Source organism: Mytilus californianus, unplaced genomic scaffold (assembly GCF_021869535.1).
Source record: "Mytilus californianus isolate M0D057914Y unplaced genomic scaffold, xbMytCali1.0.p SCAF_12, whole genome shotgun sequence".
Classification (NCBI taxonomy): Eukaryota; Metazoa; Mollusca; class Bivalvia; order Mytilida; family Mytilidae; genus Mytilus; species Mytilus californianus.
Genome location: NW_026262604.1, coordinates 3,415,561 through 3,431,538, shown reverse-complemented (window position 1 = coordinate 3,431,538; position 15,978 = coordinate 3,415,561). Strand labels below are relative to the sequence as shown.

The 15,978-nt window shown below is 36.9% G+C and overlaps 16 non-coding genes across 16 annotated transcripts; 9 read left to right on the top strand and 7 right to left on the bottom strand.

The window, feature by feature from the left end:
- Positions 1-385: 385 nt before the first annotated feature.
- On the bottom strand, positions 386-457 carry Trnae-uuc (transfer RNA glutamic acid (anticodon UUC)). Its single transcript has one exon. It is a non-coding gene; the product is annotated as a tRNA-Glu (tRNA).
- A 638-nt stretch (positions 458-1,095) lies between these two features.
- Positions 1,096-1,166, top strand: Trnag-gcc (transfer RNA glycine (anticodon GCC)). Its single transcript has one exon. It is a non-coding gene; the product is annotated as a tRNA-Gly (tRNA).
- Positions 1,167-1,790: 624 nt separating this feature from the next.
- On the bottom strand, positions 1,791-1,862 carry Trnae-uuc (transfer RNA glutamic acid (anticodon UUC)). The gene has a single exon. It is a non-coding gene; the product is annotated as a tRNA-Glu (tRNA).
- A 638-nt stretch (positions 1,863-2,500) lies between these two features.
- On the top strand, positions 2,501-2,571 carry Trnag-gcc (transfer RNA glycine (anticodon GCC)). Its single transcript has one exon. It is a non-coding gene; the product is annotated as a tRNA-Gly (tRNA).
- Positions 2,572-3,195: 624 nt separating this feature from the next.
- Positions 3,196-3,267, bottom strand: Trnae-uuc (transfer RNA glutamic acid (anticodon UUC)). Its single transcript has one exon. It is a non-coding gene; the product is annotated as a tRNA-Glu (tRNA).
- A 638-nt stretch (positions 3,268-3,905) lies between these two features.
- Trnag-gcc (transfer RNA glycine (anticodon GCC)) lies at positions 3,906-3,976 on the top strand. Its single transcript has one exon. It is a non-coding gene; the product is annotated as a tRNA-Gly (tRNA).
- A 624-nt stretch (positions 3,977-4,600) lies between these two features.
- Positions 4,601-4,672, bottom strand: Trnae-uuc (transfer RNA glutamic acid (anticodon UUC)). Its single transcript has one exon. It is a non-coding gene; the product is annotated as a tRNA-Glu (tRNA).
- Positions 4,673-5,310: 638 nt separating this feature from the next.
- Trnag-gcc (transfer RNA glycine (anticodon GCC)) lies at positions 5,311-5,381 on the top strand. The gene has a single exon. It is a non-coding gene; the product is annotated as a tRNA-Gly (tRNA).
- Positions 5,382-6,005: 624 nt separating this feature from the next.
- Trnae-uuc (transfer RNA glutamic acid (anticodon UUC)) lies at positions 6,006-6,077 on the bottom strand. Its single transcript has one exon. It is a non-coding gene; the product is annotated as a tRNA-Glu (tRNA).
- Positions 6,078-6,715: 638 nt separating this feature from the next.
- Trnag-gcc (transfer RNA glycine (anticodon GCC)) lies at positions 6,716-6,786 on the top strand. Its single transcript has one exon. It is a non-coding gene; the product is annotated as a tRNA-Gly (tRNA).
- Positions 6,787-9,800: 3,014 nt separating this feature from the next.
- Positions 9,801-9,871, top strand: Trnag-gcc (transfer RNA glycine (anticodon GCC)). Its single transcript has one exon. It is a non-coding gene; the product is annotated as a tRNA-Gly (tRNA).
- Positions 9,872-10,495: 624 nt separating this feature from the next.
- On the bottom strand, positions 10,496-10,567 carry Trnae-uuc (transfer RNA glutamic acid (anticodon UUC)). Its single transcript has one exon. It is a non-coding gene; the product is annotated as a tRNA-Glu (tRNA).
- A 638-nt stretch (positions 10,568-11,205) lies between these two features.
- On the top strand, positions 11,206-11,276 carry Trnag-gcc (transfer RNA glycine (anticodon GCC)). The gene has a single exon. It is a non-coding gene; the product is annotated as a tRNA-Gly (tRNA).
- A 3,014-nt stretch (positions 11,277-14,290) lies between these two features.
- Trnag-gcc (transfer RNA glycine (anticodon GCC)) lies at positions 14,291-14,361 on the top strand. Its single transcript has one exon. It is a non-coding gene; the product is annotated as a tRNA-Gly (tRNA).
- Positions 14,362-14,985: 624 nt separating this feature from the next.
- Positions 14,986-15,057, bottom strand: Trnae-uuc (transfer RNA glutamic acid (anticodon UUC)). Its single transcript has one exon. It is a non-coding gene; the product is annotated as a tRNA-Glu (tRNA).
- Positions 15,058-15,695: 638 nt separating this feature from the next.
- On the top strand, positions 15,696-15,766 carry Trnag-gcc (transfer RNA glycine (anticodon GCC)). Its single transcript has one exon. It is a non-coding gene; the product is annotated as a tRNA-Gly (tRNA).
- The last annotated feature ends 212 nt before the right edge of the window (positions 15,767-15,978 follow it).

Here is a 15,978-nt window from a genome sequence, read left to right as displayed (position 1 = left end):
TGCGATTAAGTAGTGGAGAGGAATCGTAGAGCTAGAGTAGCAAACACAGGAAATTAAGTTATTGTATCTAACTTATACCCCGATGGGATGATGTCATAACAACAGACTAAATGACAAGAAATGCATAAACATCAACATGACTTTAAAACAGAAAATCATTATTTGCGAAAGAACATTCTTATGTAGGTGTGATGGTCACCCATCTCATTCCGGTCTCGGTTTCATTGACACTTGAAGGCACATCACTGTGGAAGATGCAAACTGCATGATAATATATGCTGCGAGAATTAATTGCAATTTATTTCGCTTAGATGATTCTGTGAATCCTTTTTTCATCTTTTTCATGAAATGTTACATGTTTCACCCGATCACAAAAAAATTAAAGCTCCGACGCCGGGAATCGAACCCGGGCCGTCTGGGTGAAAACCAGAAATCCTAACCACTAGACCACATCGGACTTAGTATAACAAGCTAAAATTAAGCTATATATTAAAGCGTTCTTGCCGAGCCTAATACATTTATGATTGTGTCAACATATGATAAATATGATTCAGCTGACAGCCTGACAGGAGAGTATTCAAAGCTCACACAATTTTACCAGGTTGTAAATATCGGAAGCAGAAACCGTTCAATATAAAGGCGCATTTATTCAGCATAATAATGCATTCAAACATATATATGTGCCATACTGAGTCGACTATACAGTTGAATCAATGACTAATATGTGTCTGCCATATGAAACCACAACTGAAAATCATGTCACGTTACAGAATTTTTCATTTCGCTATTAATTCTCCTTTGAAAGACTTGATTAATTATCCCTCCCCCTTTTCATATCACGATTTTAACCACGGTAAGTTTCAAATTATACACGAAGCCGACAGTAGCATATTTCTGGTCATTATATTTCAACCACGAGCTGCGATTACACTGCGGCTGAACAGATGGGATCTAAATTAACGTCGATTTCCTCTTGTCAAATATATTTGTGTCGCGTTTCTGCCGACAACGTCAGTATGATTAACATGCTATATACCATACATATCAGGTAACATGTGTCCATATATGATCAAGTTAAACACTAAGTAGTTATAAGCATCGGTGGTTCAGTGGTAGAATGCTCGCCTGCCACGCGGGCGGCCCGGGTTCGATTCCCGGCCGATGCATTTCTTTTTTCGTCTCTTTCAAAGTTTTCAATTGATTAGCGGCCAATAGAGTACGCGGCACATAACTGTATCATCCATGGATAGTTGTGCATCCATGTAAATTCACGCCAAGAGAAATTTATCTGATACTATCATTTCAAATATACTCCTCTCTCTTCAGAGGTCAATCTTGAACACTATACAAATAAATTGTTGATAACGCACTGTATAAGTGTGCCAGGAGTGAATAGCTCCTGTTCTGCGATTAAGTAGTGGAGAGGAATCGTAGAGCTAGAGTAGCAAACACAGGAAATTAAGTTATTGTATCTAACTTATACCCCGATGGGATGATGTCATAACAACAGACTAAATGACAAGAAATGCATAAACATCAACATGACTTTAAAACAGAAAATCATTATTTGCGAAAGAACATTCTTATGTAGGTGTGATGGTCACCCATCTCATTCCGGTCTCGGTTTCATTGACACTTGAAGGCACATCACTGTGGAAGATGCAAACTGCATGATAATATATGCTGCGAGAATTAATTGCAATTTATTTCGCTTAGATGATTCTGTGAATCCTTTTTTCATCTTTTTCATGAAATGTTACATGTTTCACCCGATCACAAAAAAATTAAAGCTCCGACGCCGGGAATCGAACCAGGGCCGTCTGGGTGAAAATCAGAAATCCTAACCACTAGACCACATCGGACTTAGTATAACAAGCTAAAATTAAGCTATATATTAAAGCGTTCTTGCCGAGCCTAATACATTTATGATTGTGTCAACATATGATAAATATGATTCAGCTGACAGCCTGACAGGAGAGTATTCAAAGCTCACACAATTTTACCAGGTTGTAAATATCGGAAGCAGAAACCGTTCAATATAAAGGCGCATTTATTCAGCATAATAATGCATTCAAACATATATATGTGCCATACTGAGTCGACTATACAGTTGAATCAATGTCTAATATGTGTCTGCCATATGAAACCACAACTGAAAATCATGTCACGTTACAGAATTTTTCATTTCGCTATTAATTCTCCTTTGAAAGACTTGATTAATTATCCCTCCCCCTTTTCATATCACGATTTTAACCACGGTAAGTTTCAAATTATACACGAAGCCGACAGTAGCATATTTCTGGTCATTATATTTCAACCACGAGCTGCGATTACACTGCGGCTGAACAGATGGGATCTAAATTAACGTCGATTTCCTCTTGTCAAATATATTTGTGTCGCGTTTCTGCCGACAACGTCAGTATGATTAACATGCTATATACCATACATATCAGGTAACATGTGTCCATATATGATCAAGTTAAACACTAAGTAGTTATAAGCATCGGTGGTTCAGTGGTAGAATGCTCGCCTGCCACGCGGGCGGCCCGGGTTCGATTCCCGGCCGATGCATTTCTTTTTTCGTCTCTTTCAAAGTTTTCAATTGATTAGCGGCCAATAGAGTACGCGGCACATAACTGTATCATCCATGGATAGTTGTGCATCCATGTAAATTCACGCCAAGAGAAATTTATCTGATACTATCATTTCAAATATACTCCTCTCTCTTCAGAGGTCAATCTTGAACACTATACAAATAAATTGTTGATAACGCACTGTATAAGTGTGCCAGGAGTGAATAGCTCCTGTTCTGCGATTAAGTAGTGGAGAGGAATCGTAGAGCTAGAGTAGCAAACACAGGAAATTAAGTTATTGTATCTAACTTATACCCCGATGGGATGATGTCATAACAACAGACTAAATGACAAGAAATGCATAAACATCAACATGACTTTAAAACAGAAAATCATTATTTGCGAAAGAACATTCTTATGTAGGTGTGATGGTCACCCATCTCATTCCGGTCTCGGTTTCATTGACACTTGAAGGCACATCACTGTGGAAGATGCAAACTGCATGATAATATATGCTGCGAGAATTAATTGCAATTTATTTCGCTTAGATGATTCTGTGAATCCTTTTTTCATCTTTTTCATGAAATGTTACATGTTTCACCCGATCACAAAAAAATTAAAGCTCCGACGCCGGGAATCGAACCCGGGCCGTCTGGGTGAAAACCAGAAATCCTAACCACTAGACCACATCGGACTTAGTATAACAAGCTAAAATTAAGCTATATATTAAAGCGTTCTTGCCGAGCCTAATACATTTATGATTGTGTCAACATATGATAAATATGATTCAGCTGACAGCCTGACAGGAGAGTATTCAAAGCTCACACAATTTTACCAGGTTGTAAATATCGGAAGCAGAAACCGTTCAATATAAAGGCGCATTTATTCAGCATAATAATGCATTCAAACATATATATGTGCCATACTGAGTCGACTATACAGTTGAATCAATGACTAATATGTGTCTGCCATATGAAACCACAACTGAAAATCATGTCACGTTACAGAATTTTTCATTTCGCTATTAATTCTCCTTTGAAAGACTTGATTAATTATCCCTCCCCCTTTTCATATCACGATTTTAACCACGGTAAGTTTCAAATTATACACGAAGCCGACAGTAGCATATTTCTGGTCATTATATTTCAACCACGAGCTGCGATTACACTGCGGCTGAACAGATGGGATCTAAATTAACGTCGATTTCCTCTTGTCAAATATATTTGTGTCGCGTTTCTGCCGACAACGTCAGTATGATTAACATGCTATATACCATACATATCAGGTAACATGTGTCCATATATGATCAAGTTAAACACTAAGTAGTTATAAGCATCGGTGGTTCAGTGGTAGAATGCTCGCCTGCCACGCGGGCGGCCCGGGTTCGATTCCCGGCCGATGCATTTCTTTTTTCGTCTCTTTCAAAGTTTTCAATTGATTAGCGGCCAATAGAGTACGCGGCACATAACTGTATCATCCATGGATAGTTGTGCATCCATGTAAATTCACGCCAAGAGAAATTTATCTGATACTATCATTTCAAATATACTCCTCTCTCTTCAGAGGTCAATCTTGAACACTATACAAATAAATTGTTGATAACGCACTGTATAAGTGTGCCAGGAGTGAATAGCTCCTGTTCTGCGATTAAGTAGTGGAGAGGAATCGTAGAGCTAGAGTAGCAAACACAGGAAATTAAGTTATTGTATCTAACTTATACCCCGATGGGATGATGTCATAACAACAGACTAAATGACAAGAAATGCATAAACATCAACATGACTTTAAAACAGAAAATCATTATTTGCGAAAGAACATTCTTATGTAGGTGTGATGGTCACCCATCTCATTCCGGTCTCGGTTTCATTGACACTTGAAGGCACATCACTGTGGAAGATGCAAACTGCATGATAATATATGCTGCGAGAATTAATTGCAATTTATTTCGCTTAGATGATTCTGTGAATCCTTTTTTCATCTTTTTCATGAAATGTTACATGTTTCACCCGATCACAAAAAAATTAAAGCTCCGACGCCGGGAATCGAACCAGGGCCGTCTGGGTGAAAATCAGAAATCCTAACCACTAGACCACATCGGACTTAGTATAACAAGCTAAAATTAAGCTATATATTAAAGCGTTCTTGCCGAGCCTAATACATTTATGATTGTGTCAACATATGATAAATATGATTCAGCTGACAGCCTGACAGGAGAGTATTCAAAGCTCACACAATTTTACCAGGTTGTAAATATCGGAAGCAGAAACCGTTCAATATAAAGGCGCATTTATTCAGCATAATAATGCATTCAAACATATATATGTGCCATACTGAGTCGACTATACAGTTGAATCAATGTCTAATATGTGTCTGCCATATGAAACCACAACTGAAAATCATGTCACGTTACAGAATTTTTCATTTCGCTATTAATTCTCCTTTGAAAGACTTGATTAATTATCCCTCCCCCTTTTCATATCACGATTTTAACCACGGTAAGTTTCAAATTATACACGAAGCCGACAGTAGCATATTTCTGGTCATTATATTTCAACCACGAGCTGCGATTACACTGCGGCTGAACAGATGGGATCTAAATTAACGTCGATTTCCTCTTGTCAAATATATTTGTGTCGCGTTTCTGCCGACAACGTCAGTATGATTAACATGCTATATACCATACATATCAGGTAACATGTGTCCATATATGATCAAGTTAAACACTAAGTAGTTATAAGCATCGGTGGTTCAGTGGTAGAATGCTCGCCTGCCACGCGGGCGGCCCGGGTTCGATTCCCGGCCGATGCATTTCTTTTTTCGTCTCTTTCAAAGTTTTCAATTGATTAGCGGCCAATAGAGTACGCGGCACATAACTGTATCATCCATGGATAGTTGTGCATCCATGTAAATTCACGCCAAGAGAAATTTATCTGATACTATCATTTCAAATATACTCCTCTCTCTTCAGAGGTCAATCTTGAACACTATACAAATAAATTGTTGATAACGCACTGTATAAGTGTGCCAGGAGTGAATAGCTCCTGTTCTGCGATTAAGTAGTGGAGAGGAATCGTAGAGCTAGAGTAGCAAACACAGGAAATTAAGTTATTGTATCTAACTTATACCCCGATGGGATGATGTCATAACAACAGACTAAATGACAAGAAATGCATAAACATCAACATGACTTTAAAACAGAAAATCATTATTTGCGAAAGAACATTCTTATGTAGGTGTGATGGTCACCCATCTCATTCCGGTCTCGGTTTCATTGACACTTGAAGGCACATCACTGTGGAAGATGCAAACTGCATGATAATATATGCTGCGAGAATTAATTGCAATTTATTTCGCTTAGATGATTCTGTGAATCCTTTTTTCATCTTTTTCATGAAATGTTACATGTTTCACCCGATCACAAAAAAATTAAAGCTCCGACGCCGGGAATCGAACCCGGGCCGTCTGGGTGAAAACCAGAAATCCTAACCACTAGACCACATCGGACTTAGTATAACAAGCTAAAATTAAGCTATATATTAAAGCGTTCTTGCCGAGCCTAATACATTTATGATTGTGTCAACATATGATAAATATGATTCAGCTGACAGCCTGACAGGAGAGTATTCAAAGCTCACACAATTTTACCAGGTTGTAAATATCGGAAGCAGAAACCGTTCAATATAAAGGCGCATTTATTCAGCATAATAATGCATTCAAACATATATATGTGCCATACTGAGTCGACTATACAGTTGAATCAATGACTAATATGTGTCTGCCATATGAAACCACAACTGAAAATCATGTCACGTTACAGAATTTTTCATTTCGCTATTAATTCTCCTTTGAAAGACTTGATTAATTATCCCTCCCCCTTTTCATATCACGATTTTAACCACGGTAAGTTTCAAATTATACACGAAGCCGACAGTAGCATATTTCTGGTCATTATATTTCAACCACGAGCTGCGATTACACTGCGGCTGAACAGATGGGATCTAAATTAACGTCGATTTCCTCTTGTCAAATATATTTGTGTCGCGTTTCTGCCGACAACGTCAGTATGATTAACATGCTATATACCATACATATCAGGTAACATGTGTCCATATATGATCAAGTTAAACACTAAGTAGTTATAAGCATCGGTGGTTCAGTGGTAGAATGCTCGCCTGCCACGCGGGCGGCCCGGGTTCGATTCCCGGCCGATGCATTTCTTTTTTCGTCTCTTTCAAAGTTTTCAATTGATTAGCGGCCAATAGAGTACGCGGCACATAACTGTATCATCCATGGATAGTTGTGCATCCATGTAAATTCACGCCAAGAGAAATTTATCTGATACTATCATTTCAAATATACTCCTCTCTCTTCAGAGGTCAATCTTGAACACTATACAAATAAATTGTTGATAACGCACTGTATAAGTGTGCCAGGAGTGAATAGCTCCTGTTCTGCGATTAAGTAGTGGAGAGGAATCGTAGAGCTAGAGTAGCAAACACAGGAAATTAAGTTATTGTATCTAACTTATACCCCGATGGGATGATGTCATAACAACAGACTAAATGACAAGAAATGCATAAACATCAACATGACTTTAAAACAGAAAATCATTATTTGCGAAAGAACATTCTTATGTAGGTGTGATGGTCACCCATCTCATTCCGGTCTCGGTTTCATTGACACTTGAAGGCACATCACTGTGGAAGATGCAAACTGCATGATAATATATGCTGCGAGAATTAATTGCAATTTATTTCGCTTAGATGATTCTGTGAATCCTTTTTTCATCTTTTTCATGAAATGTTACATGTTTCACCCGATCACAAAAAAATTAAAGCTCCGACGCCGGGAATCGAACCCGGGCCGTCTGGGTGAAAACCAGAAATCCTTTTTTTTTTTATCTTGATAAAATTTATTGCACAAATCATTATTATCTTCTACATCAATTTACAACATATTTATGAAAACATCAAGTCCCTATACTATCATGCTACCTCACACTAATCTTTCATGCAGCTCAATCATTCAATTTATATTAGAAACCTACGCAGAATACAAAATGAAACATAAAATTAACTGATAATTGTCTTTGTTTTCAGTAAATAAAGTGACGAAAAGCGAAACGAAATAATCAAATGTTCGTACGGGGCTGGATTCCATTCCACCATGCGAATTCACGATCAAAACGTTGATATTCATCAATGTAAAACAATGTTTATGAGAAAACAGTCATAAAAAATTCCGCAGGCAAAAAAAAAAACTAGCATACACTCAATCTTACAAATACATACGCGCATGCTCACAAAAATTATATTTACCAACAAATTATTTACAACAATTTTTTATTTTTAGCATAGTCTATCATTTGAAGTATTGCCTGTTCAATTTCAGCATTCATATACTGCGTTTCACGAACATCACTGAAGTCTTGTGTCAATACTGTATTGAACTTTTTGTAATATCGGTCACTGCTAGTTAGTTCTTCGTATGTGTTTTGGTCCATATCAAAAATAATTAGTCTACCCGTATTTTCAATTTTGCATATCAGTTGACCAATTCTATTCCTACTTTTTTTCAGGACAAATTTGGAAATCAAATCACATTTTTCATCATCACTTGCATCATGTACGATTTTTATATCAGAATCATCTGTTTCACTTTCTTCAGTTCTTTTATTTGAATTGTTAATTTCTTTCGTTTTAACACAAATATTTGTAGCCGGCGATTTGACACATGTTCTATCTTTCGCTTTACGGAACTTAAAAGTAGAAAAGAAATCAGAATCATCATCCAATTTCCAATATTCTTTGGCTACTTTAATTTCTTCAATATTGTCCACTGAACATGCGTTTTTAGCTTTATTTACATCTTTGTTATTGTTTACACATTCCGATAAGTCAGGCGATTTACCTGTATTGTATACACACAAATCAATATTTACATTCTCAGCTGATTGAATTTCACCTGTTAACGTTGTTGGGGTGCCATTCGGGGTAATTTGAACGTCCATATCGCTAACTAATTCGACACAATTATCTGCATTATTTGAACACTGAGCATTTGTGGCACATTCTGTTATTATAGTGTCACTATTGTTTTCAGTATATTCCCTCAGTCTTTTATTGTCACGTTTATTTGTAGAATTGGATTTACGCTTACTTTTGATACTCTCTTGATTAGTAAACATAATCGAAATTCTGGCTTTATCATTTTCTCCGTGCACTGTAAATGTAATGTTACGAAATTGTTCACAAGCATTCTGTATAGTGCTAGTCAATAATGACGGGAGTCTTTCCATGATGAAATAAAAAATAAAAATCCTAATAAATTCCCCTTCGGGACCTCTTCTTACACAATGATGTTTACGTGTCTACAAATGTTACTTTACGACGAAATTTTGCAATATAATGAAAAAGACTTACTACTGTTACAAGTCAGAATCACATTAATCCTTTATCTAGCTTGGAAATCCGAGCAATAACATATAAACAGAGTGTAATTTCACTTTTGACAAAATGTACGTCCGTTCGCATCAAGGTCCACTCGATCGATCGAAAACCAGAAATCCTAACCACTAGACCACATCGGACTTAGTATAACAAGCTAAAATTAAGCTATATATTAAAGCGTTCTTGCCGAGCCTAATACATTTATGATTGTGTCAACATATGATAAATATGATTCAGCTGACAGCCTGACAGGAGAGTATTCAAAGCTCACACAATTTTACCAGGTTGTAAATATCGGAAGCAGAAACCGTTCAATATAAAGGCGCATTTATTCAGCATAATAATGCATTCAAACATATATATGTGCCATACTGAGTCGACTATACAGTTGAATCAATGACTAATATGTGTCTGCCATATGAAACCACAACTGAAAATCATGTCACGTTACAGAATTTTTCATTTCGCTATTAATTCTCCTTTGAAAGACTTGATTAATTATCCCTCCCCCTTTTCATATCGCGATTTAAACCACGGTAAGTTTCAAATTATACACGAAGCCGACAGTAGCATATTTCTGGTCATTATATTTCAACCACGAGCTGCGATTACACTGCGGCTGAACAGATGGGATCTAAATTAACGTCGATTTCCTCTTGTCAAATATATTTGTGTCGCGTTTCTGCCGACAACGTCAGTATGATTAACATGCTATATACCATACATATCAGGTAACATGTGTCCATATATGATCAAGTTAAACACTAAGTAGTTATAAGCATCGGTGGTTCAGTGGTAGAATGCTCGCCTGCCACGCGGGCGGCCCGGGTTCGATTCCCGGCCGATGCATTTCTTTTTTCGTCTCTTTCAAAGTTTTCAATTGATTAGCGGCCAATAGAGTACGCGGCACATAACTGTATCATCCATGGATAGTTGTGCATCCATGTAAATTCACGCCAAGAGAAATTTATCTGATACTATCATTTCAAATATACTCCTCTCTCTTCAGAGGTCAATCTTGAACACTATACAAATAAATTGTTGATAACGCACTGTATAAGTGTGCCAGGAGTGAATAGCTCCTGTTCTGCGATTAAGTAGTGGAGAGGAATCGTAGAGCTAGAGTAGCAAACACAGGAAATTAAGTTATTGTATCTAACTTATACCCCGATGGGATGATGTCATAACAACAGACTAAATGACAAGAAATGCATAAACATCAACATGACTTTAAAACAGAAAATCATTATTTGCGAAAGAACATTCTTATGTAGGTGTGATGGTCACCCATCTCATTCCGGTCTCGGTTTCATTGACACTTGAAGGCACATCACTGTGGAAGATGCAAACTGCATGATAATATATGCTGCGAGAATTAATTGCAATTTATTTCGCTTAGATGATTCTGTGAATCCTTTTTTCATCTTTTTCATGAAATGTTACATGTTTCACCCGATCACAAAAAAATTAAAGCTCCGACGCCGGGAATCGAACCCGGGCCGTCTGGGTGAAAACCAGAAATCCTAACCACTAGACCACATCGGACTTAGTATAACAAGCTAAAATTAAGCTATATATTAAAGCGTTCTTGCCGAGCCTAATACATTTATGATTGTGTCAACATATGATAAATATGATTCAGCTGACAGCCTGACAGGAGAGTATTCAAAGCTCACACAATTTTACCAGGTTGTAAATATCGGAAGCAGAAACCGTTCAATATAAAGGCGCATTTATTCAGCATAATAATGCATTCAAACATATATATGTGCCATACTGAGTCGACTATACAGTTGAATCAATGACTAATATGTGTCTGCCATATGAAACCACAACTGAAAATCATGTCACGTTACAGAATTTTTCATTTCGCTATTAATTCTCCTTTGAAAGACTTGATTAATTATCCCTCCCCCTTTTCATATCACGATTTTAACCACGGTAAGTTTCAAATTATACACGAAGCCGACAGTAGCATATTTCTGGTCATTATATTTCAACCACGAGCTGCGATTACACTGCGGCTGAACAGATGGGATCTAAATTAACGTCGATTTCCTCTTGTCAAATATATTTGTGTCGCGTTTCTGCCGACAACGTCAGTATGATTAACATGCTATATACCATACATATCAGGTAACATGTGTCCATATATGATCAAGTTAAACACTAAGTAGTTATAAGCATCGGTGGTTCAGTGGTAGAATGCTCGCCTGCCACGCGGGCGGCCCGGGTTCGATTCCCGGCCGATGCATTTCTTTTTTCGTCTCTTTCAAAGTTTTCAATTGATTAGCGGCCAATAGAGTACGCGGCACATAACTGTATCATCCATGGATAGTTGTGCATCCATGTAAATTCACGCCAAGAGAAATTTATCTGATACTATCATTTCAAATATACTCCTCTCTCTTCAGAGGTCAATCTTGAACACTATACAAATAAATTGTTGATAACGCACTGTATAAGTGTGCCAGGAGTGAATAGCTCCTGTTCTGCGATTAAGTAGTGGAGAGGAATCGTAGAGCTAGAGTAGCAAACACAGGAAATTAAGTTATTGTATCTAACTTATACCCCGATGGGATGATGTCATAACAACAGACTAAATGACAAGAAATGCATAAACATCAACATGACTTTAAAACAGAAAATCATTATTTGCGAAAGAACATTCTTATGTAGGTGTGATGGTCACCCATCTCATTCCGGTCTCGGTTTCATTGACACTTGAAGGCACATCACTGTGGAAGATGCAAACTGCATGATAATATATGCTGCGAGAATTAATTGCAATTTATTTCGCTTAGATGATTCTGTGAATCCTTTTTTCATCTTTTTCATGAAATGTTACATGTTTCACCCGATCACAAAAAAATTAAAGCTCCGACGCCGGGAATCGAACCCGGGCCGTCTGGGTGAAAACCAGAAATCCTTTTTTTTTTTTATCTTGATAAAATTTATTGCACAAATCATTATTATCTTCTACATCAATTTACAACATATTTATGAAAACATCAAGTCCCTATACTATCATGCTACCTCACACTAATCTTTCATGCAGCTCAATCATTCAATTTATATTAGAAACCTACGCAGAATACAAAATGAAACATAAAATTAACTGATAATTGTCTTTGTTTTCAGTAAATAAAGTGACGAAAAGCGAAACGAAATAATCAAATGTTCGTACGGGGCTGGATTCCATTCCACCATGCGAATTCACGATCAAAACGTTGATATTCATCAATGTAAAACAATGTTTATGAGAAAACAGTCATAAAAAATTCCGCAGGCAAAAAAAAAACTAGCATACACTCAATCTTACAAATACATACGCGCATGCTCACAAAAATTATATTTACCAACAAATTATTTACAACAATTTTTTATTTTTAGCATAGTCTATCATTTGAAGTATTGCCTGTTCAATTTCAGCATTCATATACTGCGTTTCACGAACATCACTGAAGTCTTGTGTCAATACTGTATTGAACTTTTTGTAATATCGGTCACTGCTAGTTAGTTCTTCGTATGTGTTTTGGTCCATATCAAAAATAATTAGTCTACCCGTATTTTCAATTTTGCATATCAGTTGACCAATTCTATTCCTACTTTTTTTCAGGACAAATTTGGAAATCAAATCACATTTTTCATCATCACTTGCATCATGTACGATTTTTATATCAGAATCATCTGTTTCACTTTCTTCAGTTCTTTTATTTGAATTGTTAATTTCTTTCGTTTTAACACAAATATTTGTAGCCGGCGATTTGACACATGTTCTATCTTTCGCTTTACGGAACTTAAAAGTAGAAAAGAAATCAGAATCATCATCCAATTTCCAATATTCTTTGGCTACTTTAATTTCTTCAATATTGTCCACTGAACATGCGTTTTTAGCTTTATTTACATCTTTGTTATTGTTTACACATTCCGATAAGTCAGGCGATTTACCTGTATTGTATACACACAAATCAATATTTACATTCTCAGCTGATTGAATTTCACCTGTTAACGTTGTTGGGGTGCCATTCGGGGTAATTTGAACGTCCATATCGCTAACTAATTCGACACAATTATCTGCATTATTTGAACACTGAGCATTTGTGGCACATTCTGTTATTATAGTGTCACTATTGTTTTCAGTATATTCCCTCAGTCTTTTATTGTCACGTTTATTTGTAGAATTGGATTTACGCTTACTTTTGATACTCTCTTGATTAGTAAACATAATCGAAATTCTGGCTTTATCATTTTCTCCGTGCACTGTAAATGTAATGTTACGAAATTGTTCACAAGCATTCTGTATCGTGCTAGTCAATAATGACGGGAGTCTTTCCATGATGAAATAAAAAATAAAAATCCTAATAAATTCCCCTTCGGGACCTCTTCTTACACAATGATGTTTACGTGTCTACAAATGTTACTTTACGACGAAATTTTGCAATATAATGAAAAAGACTTACTACTGTTACAAGTCAGAATCACATTAATCCTTTATCTAGCTTGGAAATCCGAGCAATAACATATAAACAGAGTGTAATTTCACTTTTGACAAAATGTACGTCCGTTCGCATCAAGGTCCACTCGATCGATCAAAAACCAGAAATCCTAACCACTAGACCACATCGGACTTAGTATAACAAGCTAAAATTAAGCTATATATTAAAGCGTTCTTGCCGAGCCTAATACATTTATGATTGTGTCAACATATGATAAATATGATTCAGCTGACAGCCTGACAGGAGAGTATTCAAAGCTCACACAATTTTACCAGGTTGTAAATATCGGAAGCAGAAACCGTTCAATATAAAGGCGCATTTATTCAGCATAATAATGCATTCAAACATATATATGTGCCATACTGAGTCGACTATACAGTTGAATCAATGACTAATATGTGTCTGCCATATGAAACCACAACTGAAAATCATGTCACGTTACAGAATTTTTCATTTCGCTATTAATTCTCCTTTGAAAGACTTGATTAATTATCCCTCCCCCTTTTCATATCGCGATTTTAACCACGGTAAGTTTCAAATTATACACGAAGCCGACAGTAGCATATTTCTGGTCATTATATTTCAACCACGAGCTGCGATTACACTGCGGCTGAACAGATGGGATCTAAATTAACGTCGATTTCCTCTTGTCAAATATATTTGTGTCGCGTTTCTGCCGACAACGTCAGTATGATTAACATGCTATATACCATACATATCAGGTAACATGTGTCCATATATGATCAAGTTAAACACTAAGTAGTTATAAGCATCGGTGGTTCAGTGGTAGAATGCTCGCCTGCCACGCGGGCGGCCCGGGTTCGATTCCCGGCCGATGCATTTCTTTTTTCGTCTCTTTCAAAGTTTTCAATTGATTAGCGGCCAATAGAGTACGCGGCACATAACTGTATCATCCATGGATAGTTGTGCATCCATGTAAATTCACGCCAAGAGAAATTTATCTGATACTATCATTTCAAATATACTCCTCTCTCTTCAGAGGTCAATCTTGAACACTATACAAATAAATTGTTGATAACGCACTGTATAAGTGTGCCAGGAGTGAATAGCTCCTGTTCTGCGATTAAGTAGTGGAGAGGAATCGTAGAGCTAGAGTAGCAAACACAGGAAATTAAGTTATTGTATCTAACTTATACCCCGATGGGATGATGTCATAACAACAGACTAAATGACAAGAAATGCATAAACATCAACATGACTTTAAAACAGAAAATCATTATTTGCGAAAGAACATTCTTATGTAGGTGTGATGGTCACCCATCTCATTCCGGTCTCGGTTTCATTGACACTTGAAGGCACATCACTGTGGAAGATGCAAACTGCATGATAATATATGCTGCGAGAATTAATTGCAATTTATTTCGCTTAGATGATTCTGTGAATCCTTTTTTCATCTTTTTCATGAAATGTTACATGTTTCACCCGATCACAAAAAAATTAAAGCTCCGACGCCGGGAATCGAACCCGGGCCGTCTGGGTGAAAACCAGAAATCCTAACCACTAGACCACATCGGACTTAGTATAACAAGCTAAAATTAAGCTATATATTAAAGCGTTCTTGCCGAGCCTAATACATTTATGATTGTGTCAACATATGATAAATATGATTCAGCTGACAGCCTGACAGGAGAGTATTCAAAGCTCACACAATTTTACCAGGTTGTAAATATCGGAAGCAGAAACCGTTCAATATAAAGGCGCATTTATTCAGCATAATAATGCATTCAAACATATATATGTGCCATACTGAGTCGACTATACAGTTGAATCAATGACTAATATGTGTCTGCCATATGAAACCACAACTGAAAATCATGTCACGTTACAGAATTTTTCATTTCGCTATTAATTCTCCTTTGAAAGACTTGATTAATTATCCCTCCCCCTTTTCATATCACGATTTTAACCACGGTAAGTTTCAAATTATACACGAAGCCGACAGTAGCATATTTCTGGTCATTATATTTCAACCACGAGCTGCGATTACACTGCGGCTGAACAGATGGGATCTAAATTAACGTCGATTTCCTCTTGTCAAATATATTTGTGTCGCGTTTCTGCCGACAACGTCAGTATGATTAACATGCTATATACCATACATATCAGGTAACATGTGTCCATATATGATCAAGTTAAACACTAAGTAGTTATAAGCATCGGTGGTTCAGTGGTAGAATGCTCGCCTGCCACGCGGGCGGCCCGGGTTCGATTCCCGGCCGATGCATTTCTTTTTTCGTCTCTTTCAAAGTTTTCAATTGATTAGCGGCCAATAGAGTACGCGGCACATAACTGTATCATCCATGGATAGTTGTGCATCCATGTAAATTCACGCCAAGAGAAATTTATCTGATACTATCATTTCAAATATACTCCTCTCTCTTCAGAGGTCAATCTTGAACACTATACAAATAAATTGTTGATAACGCACTGTATAAG